Below are 12437 nucleotides of genomic sequence, written 5' to 3' on the forward strand. Positions count from 1 at the left end.
TATGAGCACAACCCCAAACATGATCAAAAGACGTTATAAAATACGTACCTCTCTTGGCGAAAAATGACCGACGAGCCCAATTGCTTAGGGGCTCGCGAAAAAATATATACTCCAACAAAGAGTGTGCGGAGTCAAAATCATATTCCCGGACTACGCTACACGCAGTCCCATGTTTGGATGTCTCAAAAAAAATAAAACCGGATTACGACCTCAAGACAAAGGTCGCCGTTGATACTTATACATAGTCCCCTAATCAAGGACCCAAGTAGTGGCAAAATTGAGCCGAAAAGACTAGCTCAAAACCATGAAATGATGATGGCCACAAGACAATGGTCCGTCTAAGCATGTTGTCAACCCACATTCAAGTTACAACTAAATCCGAGCATCCCTCGAAAGAATTCGCTCTTACAAGAATGAATAAAAGAAATTCTCAAAAGAAATCACGATAGGGACTTGTCCACCTCAATCAGGCAAGACCGCAGCACGCGAATCCCAAATCAAAAAGACGAATTCAGGTTCGCTCACCTCCAGCGAGCGGGGCGTCCACCCTTAGCGGACAGGGCTCGCCCACCTTCAGCGGGCGGGGTCTGCGTCACTAGCCGCGCAGGTCCTCAGTTTCAAATTTCAAAATAGGCTCGCCATCTTCAGCCGGCGGGGTCTACGTCACAAGCCGCGTAGGTCCTTATTTTCAAATTTCAAAATAGATTCGTCCACTTCTATCGGACGGGGTGTCCACCCTTAGCGGACAGGCTCGCCATCTTTAGCCGGCAGGGTCTACGTCACAAGCCGCGTAGGTCCTTATTTTCAAAAAAAGCAAACAAACTTCAAAACAGATTCGTCCACTTCTTTCGGACGGGGCGTCCACCCTTAGCGGACAGGCTCGCCATCTTTAGCCGGCGGGGTCTCCGCCACTAACCGCGCAGGTCCTTAGTCGTTGCAGCGATAACTTTTTTTGGTTTTCCTTTTTTCCAAAGAATTAAAAGGATTGGTTTTCCGTTTTTCCAAAAAAGAACGATGTGCTGGATTTTCCTTCGTTTTACGTCCCATAAAAACAAGGGGGTTTTCTCGTTTAGCTAGCCCTGAAAATGAGAATCTTTAAAAATATTTTTACCTCGTGGTTGGGCTTGGCCAGGCCCAATTACACTTTATAGCTTTAATTTCGAAAACATCTGTATCTACTCCCAATGACAAAGTGAGGGAGTTTCTACTCCTCTTTAGATACTTCCAATGACAAAGTGAGGGAGTTTCTATACTATCCGTTGACAGATCCCAATGACACGTGAGAGATATGTCGACACTTCAAGTGATGACCCTTAAGTCAAATGTTATCACTCGGGGGCTCGTGAGACCCTCGCAAAAAACAGGTCACCATGACTTGTGTGACGCACTCCGTCTAATACTTTGACCATCGTCTTACTCCAAGACTCAGTCAAAGTGGGGGCTAACTGTAGACACCTACTTTTGTCCCCATTCCCGAAAGGGAAGGTTCGATGATGAGAACATGAATCTCCACGTGACAACGCATCTCCTATAAAATAATGAATCCCAATTCCCCTTTTCATTTCACCCGAAACCTGCTATTTATGGAAACCTGCTAAAAATAGTAACTGCCGTAATGGGTAGTTGTTAAAAGTGGCAAGTCATAAAAGATAGAAACCTGTCAGAATTAGGTGTTGCACTCCAACATAAATCCTAAATGAGATAGAAATTGTGAGAGAATCCTATTCCTAATACGATTCGAAAATAAGAGTTACGTATTAATTAAAATCCTAACGAGCCTAGAGTTCGTAACGGGCCCAGACACATTCCGTTATAAAATTAATACGCACTAAAAGACTCGATTAAGTCTCATACACTCCGGATTCTAAGATTCCAAATCTGACAAAGAAACGGCCCAGACCCTATTTTCAACGCCTGGCTCTGGGCGCCGAAATCTTCGGCGCCCAGCCCTGGGCGCTGAAATTACCTGGGACGTGTTCTTTCCTAATTCCTCGTGGATTAGAGTTCTACAAATTCTATCTTTCCACGAACTCTTTTCTATAAATATGACCCCAAGTTCGACGTGAAAGAGACACAACACACAATTCATTATTCTGAGTATTGACTCCAACCCCTAAGCCTAAGCCTCACGCTGCAAAATTGATCACGCGTTCTGTCGCAATCGATCCAAAAATCGAACAGAACGTATCCTGTCCCGTAGTTTGAGATTCGTTAAATAAAAGGAGAAATAGCAAAGTCAAAGGGGTTAGTTTTCTGAGAACCCTGACGCACCTCTCAAGGGTGCGTCGTAATGTGTCCCTTTTCCATGATTTAATTGCTTTCCTCGCCCTTTTATGAACTGTTAAACTAATTGAATCTGATTGTTCTATCACGCCTAATAAAGATAATATTTTTGGGAAATTGGATTATCATGCTAGGTCCCTTAATACAATCTAAATCAGATAATCGCGATCAATATAGTATTATATGTTGCATATTGTTAAAATCAGCTCAGATTAGTTTAATAGTTAACGCATGTCCCTTCAATTATTTATGCTGAGCTAGTAAGGATATCCTGCCTCTGGAGTTATCGACGAGCGAGTACTCCTCTCGGTAGTTACAGTCCCCCGAACCCTCAATCTCTACCTTGCGGGTGTATGTTGAGAGATCCCCACACCAGGGATCACAAGGGAACCTACGACCGTCGTGGTCAAACATAATTGCACTCCCTTTATGTCACGATAACCGGGTTTTGTCAGTTTTTCTCATTGTCGTTAAAAACTGAATGGCGAATCCTATATTACTAGTTAATTGGGTGTAAACTCACAGGAAATCCAATTACACTTGATTTGACAAAAAGAAACGTCACACCCACGAGGGACGAGGTCACGCATTAGCCTCGTGCTTTTTCGACCCCTCACACATAGTGACACTTTTACTATGACGCTTTTAAGAAGGGTCACAATTTATTTGCCTCTAAGAAAACTGGGAATACATATGTTGACGGTTTTAGGCGCCTAAACTAATTTTGGCAACAAAAATAGTCGCAAAACACCAAAATAATCACGTTTTACACACGTGTTATCATTCATCACTAGTTTGAAATTTTCAAAGAACAAAAATAATATTTATTCCCGCTTTTCAGATTTCACACACCCACGAAATATTCCTCAACCTCCCTCTACCCTCAACCGACTCACCCTCCCTCTAGCCATTCTTCGATCATCATATTTCCATATTAATCTCAAAATATTTTCTGCAAAACGATCTCCTCAACTCAATTCTCTCTCATCACTTTCAAGTATAAATGGGAAATCTAGAGTAGCACATAATTCTCACTCTTCACCGCTAATTTCATCTTTAATTACAAGCTTCTTCGGATTTTACGGTTTGATTTTCTAATTGCAGTATTGAAGATTCATTCAAAACCCATTCGCAACACCATCAACAGAGCCATCAGCGCTAATTTCACCTGTAAGGTTTTTATTTGTTAATGTTCTATATTCGATCAAGTTGATTGTACAATTAATTTCTGCAATTGAGTTTTAGGGGATAGGTGTCGTGGAAGAAGTATGGGGGTTAAGGAAGGGGATGCTTTTATGAGAACCAGGGACACAAAATCCTACAGATTTTGGACCTTTGAATTATAAGGGGAAACACGTATGCTAATTAAATTTTTTGCAATTAGTTTATCTTTGTTGTGAACTTCCATAGAGAATTGAGTGTATATTGTAAATATGAGACTTTGGTTTTTTAATTATACGGATTAAGCATAGGCTTCGCTTGTGTTCCTGGTTATGCCAAGCACGGAGCTATTTCATTATGTCTATTATCTGGTTAAACTTGCTGAAATTATGCTTGCTGATGTAGGTTCTATTGCACTTGCTGAAGTTATACTAGTCTTATACATTGCGTATTTTATGTCCCGTGATCTTTTCATATCAAAGAAGGCAGACTGCAAGGGGTTGATCAATGCCTAATCCACGAGTTTAGGATGGTTAGCCATGTTCTGCAAGGAGAAGTCAACAAAGATTTCTTCGAGGTTCCAAAAGAGTAAATTTGTTATTTTTCCTATCATATATGTGACATGTGTGTTTCTATTAAGTTCTTGCTTCTACTGCAGGGTTGCTGGACAATCTAAAGACAAATCCCAAGGTAAATTTTACTGAAGTTTTTCAACTGGATGGACTATCTGTTTCATGATATTGTACTTCTTAGCTAGTTAATGAATCTCTTTGCATTTGACTTGATTTCTCCGGATGCTGTGGGTTATTGGTTTACTGGAATCCTTTGCGGTTGGATCTGATTAGTGTGATCCGGTGTACCATTATTTTTCAAGATGGAGTAGGGTTATTATCTGGTTCAGTTTACCGAAAATTTTGTGTATGACAAATGTAGTAGAAATTATTTGATTTTCAGAATGATTAAAGTATTAAGTTTTCTTAGAAGTTTTTGCGTTCAGAATAACAGACTGGTTTCTGAATTTTTCTTTGTGAAAGTAGTATTTTATGTGCAGGGCTAGAATCTTGACTTTGAATATCAGCCTGCTCTAATTAACATTTCCTATATGTAATTGAAAGAGTTCCAGCTTCAACGAGCTTACTATCTGTATTCTCCACCATAAATATTCATATAATGGCTTGCTGATGGCAGCAAAGGGACACATCCCCAAGCTCCCTGTATTTGATTAATTTTTTATTAGAAATGAGATGATCCATGTCTTCATGATTTACTTGTGTCAGGTTTATCTATCGTTTGGTTGGAAACATCAGTTACTGTTGAACTTTTACTCGATCCTATAACAATCTTATAATCTATACTTAATTATTTCATGTTGTTATAGTGGAGTTGGCATGGGAAACATTATAGAGCCAGTCTCTGTTGTGCATCTAAATGGTGAATTAATGGAAGCGAAGGCATCAGTAGTTGATGCAGAGGCTGAAATTCTTTTGGATATAACAAAAAAGGTAAATCAAACATTGTATTGAGTGTGTCCCTTTATTTGGTTTGACCTAGATAAGTTATTAATGACTTGGTCCTTTGCTATATCTTGAGCAGATTGAGGTATAGCTGGGTTAAATTGTATATTGGTCATCACCGTCAACCTTGTTTGGATTGAGGTATAGCTGGGTTAAATTGTATATTAATGTATACTTCATATTATATAAAAATATTATTTTCTTATCTAGTTCTTCTTGGCATTGTCTTGATCAGCTGGGAATCGAACTCTAATTTCCTTGGGAATTTCGGAGAAGAAAACTTGGAACATATTTTGGCCAGCAAGAAGTCACACAAGTAGATATTGAAGTACTACAAGAGAAGGTAACTTTGTAGCTTATAGAGGTTCTTTTGTTTGAATTCTTTTCCTGATATTTTGGTTCAGTTAAGTCTTCATTATTAGGTTACTCAACTGGAAGAGGCTCGCCCAGTTCCAGCTGATATAATGACTTCTAAGCATACACGAGTTCCTCTTATAACTAGGCCTAATACAGGCGGTAAAACCATTTGCTTGAAAGCAGTTGGATTGGCTGCCCTGATGGCTAAAGCAGGTAAGCTCTCTCTCTTTCTTTTTTGTACTTTTATATGAAAAAATTTCAATTTTCTTTTTCCTTTTCTTTTTTCAAAAGATTAAGATATCTAGCTTATGTTGTACATTCATGGATATAGATGTGTGTATCAGTATGATACAAACACGAAAAAATAGATTTTGGAAACAATTTGTTATACAATAACGTGTATCCAAGTGTCTAAGTATTGAACATGGAGAAAAGTGAGAAACACCGTTTGTAAGTTCTACCGCTATAGTGCAACGGTGCAACCTGAATCTGGATCATCTTCCATTTTTTGCATAAAAGAAAATTTGGATTTGAAAACTGCCTTCAACTCAGTGAAGAAAGAAGGTGGTTTTGGATCATTTTATATGATGATCAGAAGCACTATCTTTAGAATGACTGAACAAACAAGTTTTACAACACCAGCTATGAGTCCAATATAAGTTTCGTCTGGAAGGGTTCTCTTTTAAACTAATTGGCGTATTAGCATAATGACCCCCTCCCTCGCCCCTATGATTTTTCTCTTAGTTTTGCGAAATCAGGAGGCATAATTAAACAGTGGGTTGAAACACGACCGGCTTGGATACCATTTTAGGCTTTATTGCCACTAATTATGTTATTATGTAGGTTTTACAGTTATTTGGAGACCCCTCTGCCTTTTCTTGTCACAACAGTTATCTAACAACTTCACGTATTTCAGGTCTGTATGTTTTATGTGCTGAACCAGTACGGATCCCATTGTTTGATTCTGTTTTTGCGATACTGGTGACGAACATTCTTTGTCTCAATCTTTATTAACCTTCTCTGGACATCTGAGACAAAATAGTGTGAGTATCGAGCTTAAATTTTGATTCCTTATTGAATTACATGGTCTTTTTTTGTTCTTCCCGTTTTTGAAATGTTTTAAGACTGAAATTTTGCTTTGTTTGCGACTTTTTAAATTTTTTATAATGACGATTATTCTTTTCCTCTAATTGGTCGAGCAGGTTGTATGCTAATTTCCTCAGAGTGTCAAATTTGTTTCAATTACTGTAGTTACAGTGTGAGTATAGTAGTGTACAGTCTATACATGTAATCTTCAATGTTGGTCTTTGGCTCTTTGCTGTAGAATTTTAAGGACGCACATTGAATGGGTTTGTATTCTTCTCCCGCCTATTGAAATATCTCTAACCCATGTCAAAGTCATCTATTGTGAAAAAAAATTTGTACGAAAAGAAAATGAAGGATCAAGTTACAATTCAATCTTTCAACTTCATTGTTTTTTTGTATGTTTATCACAGTTGCTTGGTTCTTAGTTCATTTAAATGACAGACCCCGACATCTATATATTTGTGAACGGAGGGAAAATGGGCATCCATATTGTGTTTGTCTCAAAATTTAATTATGTTTTATCAAGTGTTTAACAGGACATACAAGCTAGATCTACCGATCAATCGTTGGTGCTCTTGGATAAAGTTGTATACTTGATTTGCTTTCACAGTCATTTTATCTTTGATGACATTTTTATTACTTTTCTGATTGGAGTACATTTATTTTCGTTCTGCAACACAATGGTAGTGGAAGGAATTTTTTTATTTGCCTATATGTAGATGAAGCTAAGAATGATGTATGTATCTCTCTTATAAGCTAGAAGACATCTTGGAGAACTGACAGCTGTTTGTTATTCATCTTAGATTGGTACTGGCACTATAATCCTTTAGAGAGAGCAGAACTTGGCATGTCTATTCTTGAGTCATTTGCTGAAGCTAATGCTTTACTAACCATAGCCACAACACATCAAGGTGAACTTAAAACCTTCAAGTACAGGTATATGACTGAAAAAGACTACCTATAATTTCTAAGAATAAATAATTAGAGTCAAAGACTTTCTTGCTTGTAGCTGATGTTATTTATGATTCATGTGTTCATCTATATACTACAACACCTTTCTCCTGATGAATAATGCTTGGAAGGTTGTTAGCCCCTCAGAATTAATCTTCTTTTATAAATCTCCTCTTTGCAGCAATGACGCGTTTGAGAATGCGTGTACGGAATTTGATGAAGTTAACTTAAAGCCAACTTACAAGATTCTTTGGGGAGTTCCAGGTTTTCAGTTTCTAAATGTGTTTATTTGGGGAATATAAAGAGCAGTGCACACAAATAAAAAAGCAAGAGTTCATATCAAACTTACTCTTCATACTAAACAGCGATGCTAAAACATACCAACCAATGCTAAGAACGAGGGATAATTTGCCAACTAATCTGGCATACTAACTTGACTAAAAGTACAGAATACAAACTAATAGCTGGAAATAAGGAAGAATACCCCATAGAAACACTAATTTCTCCACTAACTTACTGCCCCTAATAACCAGAAACTACCATCTATTTGACTAACAATTAACTAACCAATACTTTGAACTTTGAAGTGATCTCTACAACAAAAGATCCTGATATTTGGGATGAATACCAAATTGTTTGTGCACCGTTGTTGAAGACAATGAATCCCTTGATTCGTTGCCTTCAGGGATTTTACTTCACATTATATTTTCTAAGGCTTTGTGACTGGCTATTTTTATCCGTGCTGAGTTATTTAATATTGTGCACCGTGGAAAATTTAGTGAATTCAGTCTATCTTGTTGCCTTTAGGGATTTTACTTTACTTAGGTCAAGGTTTTGTGGCTGCCTAGTTTGTTCATACACACTTCCAACAATTATAGCACTACATAGCCTTTGATTCGTAAGATATAGTTAATGGACCTAGAGGTCCATCTATGATTATGGTTAATGGACCTAGAAGTAATTCTCTATGATCAATACATCAATATTATTATGAAAGTTAGAGAGAGGTCCATCTAGATCCCATGCATATTCCCCATAACCCGTACCAATGTCCTTCAAGACTCAAGGGTCCCCCATTATTGCCCCAAGCCCCCCCGGCCCCCTGAAGTGCAACGAGCTCACGAGCTGTATTATGTGAGATTTTTATACATGGTGTCAGATCACCGTTTATGGCTTTCCTTACTGATGTTCTTATCCAAATTTTCATCTCATATATCAATCTCACTCTAACACCCCTATAACATTCTCCATCTCCTCTACCCATGGCATTATTTTACTTTTATTTTTTTCTTTTCATTTGTTGACATGTGTTCTTTTAATGCCCTTATTTCTTGAATTTCCTTATTTTCTAAAATTCATCATTTGTTTGGATCAAATTCAATTAAAGTAGGTACCATGTGATTTATCTTTAAGTTTCGGGTTACCTTCATTGGCTTTTAAAAGCAAGATCTATTGAAACTCTGGTTACCCCTCTTGTTATTATGATCTATTGAAACTCTGGTTTCCCCTCTTGTTATTAGTGTCGAGCAGTGCTTGTGCATTAATTGATTTTCTCTATAGTCTTTGCATTCCCTTGGTTTAACAGATAAGTCTACGCTTGAACCGGCTAAAAGCTGTGTGTATTAATTAATTTGTTTTTTTTATAATCCTTCCCATGTGGGTTTTTCATCTCTGTTTTACACAGCAGGACCGTGATGAACATTTCATTATCAATTGGAAGCGCACTGCTCTCACCAACCTTGATTTTAGAAACTGGTGCTTGGCCGATAATCCAGGTAGCAAATTTCTGGTATGTACCTACATGTTCTGCCTGTTTCGTGGCTTGAACAACAGAAAGATGCGACATGGAAGCAGTGGTTCATATATTCTCTCCCCTTGAACGTAGAAGAGGGTAAGGACAGATGATCTACATGATGTTTACAGCATGTAAAATTGTCCATTGTAGCTGGAAGTTTCACTAGGTGTAGACACCTACTTTTGTCCCCATTCCCGAAAGGGAAGGTTCGATGATGAAAACATAAATCTCCACTTGACAACGCATCTCCTATAAAATAACGAATCTCAATTCCCCTTTTCATTTCACCCGAAACCTGCTATTTATGGAAACCTGCTAAAAATAGTAACTGCCGTAATTGGTAATTGTTAAAAGTTGCAAGTCATAAAAGATAGAAACCTGTCAGAATTAGGTGTTGCACTCCAACATAAATCCTAAATGAGATAGAAATTGCGAAAGAATCCTATTCCTAATATGATTCGAAAGTAAGAGTCACATATTAATTAAAATCGTAACGAGCCTAGAGTTCGTAACGGGCCCAGACGCATCCCGTCACAAGGTTAATACGCACTAAAAGACTCAATTAAATCTCAAATACTCCGGATTCTAGGAATCCGAATCTGACTAAGAAAAACGGCCCAGATCCTATTTTCAACGCCTGGTTCTGGGCGCCGAAATCTTCGGCGCCCAGGCCTGGGCGCTGAAAATACGTGGTACGTGTTTTTTCCTAATTCCTCGTGGATTAGAGTTTTGCAATTCTATCTTTCCACGAACTCTTTTCTATAAATAGGGCCTTAAGTTCGACGTGAAAAACACACAACACACAATTATATTCTGAGTATTGACTCTAAACCCCTAAGCCTAAGCTTTACGCTGCAAAACTGATCACGCGTTCTGTCGCAATCGATCCATAAATCGAACAGAACGTATCCCGTCACATAATTTGAGATTCGTTAAATAAAAGGAGAAATAGCAAAGTCAAAGTGGTTAGTTTTCTGAGAACCGTGACGCACCTCTCAAGGGTGCGTCGTAATGTGTCCCTTTTCCATGGTTTAATTGCTTTCCTCGCCCTTTTATGAACTGTTAAACTACTAAAACCTGATTGTTCGATCGCACTTAATAAATATGATATTTTTGGGAAATTGGATTATCATGTTAGGTCCCTTAAAACAATCTAAATCAGATAATCGCGCTCGATCTAGTATTATGTGTTGCATATTGTTAAAATCAACTCAGATTAGTTTAATAGTTAACGCATGTCCCTTCAATTATTTATGCTGAGCTAGTAAGGATATCCTGCCTCTGGAGTTATCGAAGAGCGAGTACTCCTCTCGGTAGTTACAGTCCCCCGAACCCTCAATCTTTACCCTGCGGGTGTACGTTGAGCGATCCCCACCACCAGGGATCACAAGAGAACCTACGGCCGCCGTGGTCAAACATAATTGCACTCCCTTTATGTCACGATAACCGGGTTTTGTCAGTTTTTCTCATTGTCGTTAAAAACTGAATGACGACTCCTATATTACTAGTCAATTGGGTGTAAACTCACAGAAAATCCAATTACACTTGATTTGACAAAAAGAAGCGTCACACCCACGAGGGACGAGGTCACGCATTAGCCTCGTGCTTTTTCGACCCCCTCACAGTGGCGACTCCACTAGGGATAGTGAAGGAAATACTCGTGCTTGTAGGTAATCAAAATAGCCGAAGGGTGAAACGATCCTACCCCGCGTTTATTTCCCCATCAAGTTGGGACAACCTGAAAATCAGCATATTAATGTGAACGGACAGAACCGCATAACGAATCTTGGCTCCCTTGGTGTTTCATCTTGGGAGTCGGGACTAAGGATACCCATCTCCAACCGGGGGGTGCATACGCTTCGAATGTTGTCCACTCGGCACTTTCGCTAGTAGTACACCAGTCCCAAACCCAAACGCTCGCCCATTAGGTCCCTCTCGCCTGCATGCCCCCTTGGCTTGCACTTGCGGGTTGGCCTCTTGAGCGAAATTCGTCTGTTGAAGACACCACCTCGACCGGGGCATGTGTTGGATCTACGATAGAAGCGGTACCAAGCCAGGCGCAAATAACTACCCATAGAAGCCTATCATAAACTACATGACATATTATTATTGCCTCATGATGGAATGTTAGTTATGTGTAGCGAAATATATGATTGTGTGTGACAAACTATCCTAGAAAAACCAACGACCTTAAAAACTGCCCAAACATTCATAAACCAATTTGCCAAAGAGTTATACCGAAATACGTGTTCCGCAAACCCGAATGATCGCCACAAAAATAAGCGACGCTCGGGATGGCCTGAAACGAATCCCACAAACGCTGCACGACGCGTAAAGGACGTTATTAGGCAAGCACGCAAAATCGAAGTCGCATAAACAAAAGTAGACGCGAACAGAAAACGAGAATCAGCCAGGGACGTATTTTCAACGCCCCTGGCTGGGCGCCAGAATTTCTCACGCCCTACGCTGGGCGCTGATGTCGCTGCTTGGCCTTATGGTCAGGCGCAGCAGCCTCGGTGCCCGCGCAAAAGGAAAATACGTAGCAAAAAAAACCGTTCGTAAATAGAATTACTACGAGGGCGTAAGAAAAGCACTCGATTCTAAAAAGCGACTCATAAAAAATAAATAACTCTTTGTGTCGTTGTTAGGCCTCCTACGACGACAATGCTCGGCACCAAAACCGAACATGCTAATAATTATGAATGCCACAAGGGCAAGTGTTTCGAAAATCCAAAGAATGACCAAAGAAAGAACTAAAAGTGTACCAACAAAAGAAAGAGTGAAAAACCAATAGAGAGAGTCGAAGTCTAGACTAAGTAATACTTGAAACTTTGGGACCTAAACTTTAGCTTATCTTATGCATAGGACTGGTCCTGCCACTTGGTGCCGATCAGGAAATCAACGGTTAGTGCGCCTCGAAGATACATCGCCAACACCAGGTTTAGTGACTCCAAGATCCGTCCGTCATCCCTCATTTCAAGGATCTCCGCTTCCCTAACCTCGATTCGCACCCTCAAACATGTCCATCGAAGAATTGCAAGAGAAGATGGCTCAAATGACCCAACTCATGGGCCAACTGAAAATGGAAAACGAAGCCTTAGCGGCTGCGCAAGCCGAAAACGACCTCGATACGAGAAGAGGATTGAAAAAATGGTCCTACAGCAAACCATGGGGAGCAAGTACTTCTCCCTCGATCCTGAACCTTTTCCTGGCAAACTACCAGAAAATTTTAGTTCATCTGACTTACCAAAGTTTAAAGCCACGGATAATCCCCGTGATCATCTATTGAG

At 39.4% G+C, this 12437-nt stretch overlaps 1 long non-coding RNA gene across 6 annotated transcripts; it reads left to right on the forward strand.

Annotated features, from left to right (window-relative positions):
• Positions 1–3119: 3119 nt before the first annotated feature.
• LOC110776924 (uncharacterized) lies at positions 3120–9388 on the forward strand. 6 transcript variants are annotated; one of them, XR_008921702.1, is made up of 9 exons: positions 3120–3453; positions 3850–4021; positions 4103–4134; positions 4823–4946; positions 5038–5099; positions 5194–5301; positions 5363–5528; positions 6232–6358; positions 9037–9388. It is a non-coding gene; the product is annotated as an uncharacterized lncRNA (long non-coding RNA). The 6 variants fall into 6 exon arrangements; XR_008921704.1 differs by having other exon boundaries at positions 9040–9388; XR_008921703.1 differs by lacking the exon at positions 9037–9388 and adding an exon at positions 7205–9001.
• Positions 9389–12437: the final 3049 nt, after the last annotated feature.

Source organism: Spinacia oleracea, chromosome 5, assembly GCF_020520425.1.
Source record: "Spinacia oleracea cultivar Varoflay chromosome 5, BTI_SOV_V1, whole genome shotgun sequence".
In the NCBI taxonomy this organism is placed as follows: Eukaryota; Viridiplantae; Streptophyta; class Magnoliopsida; order Caryophyllales; family Amaranthaceae; genus Spinacia; species Spinacia oleracea.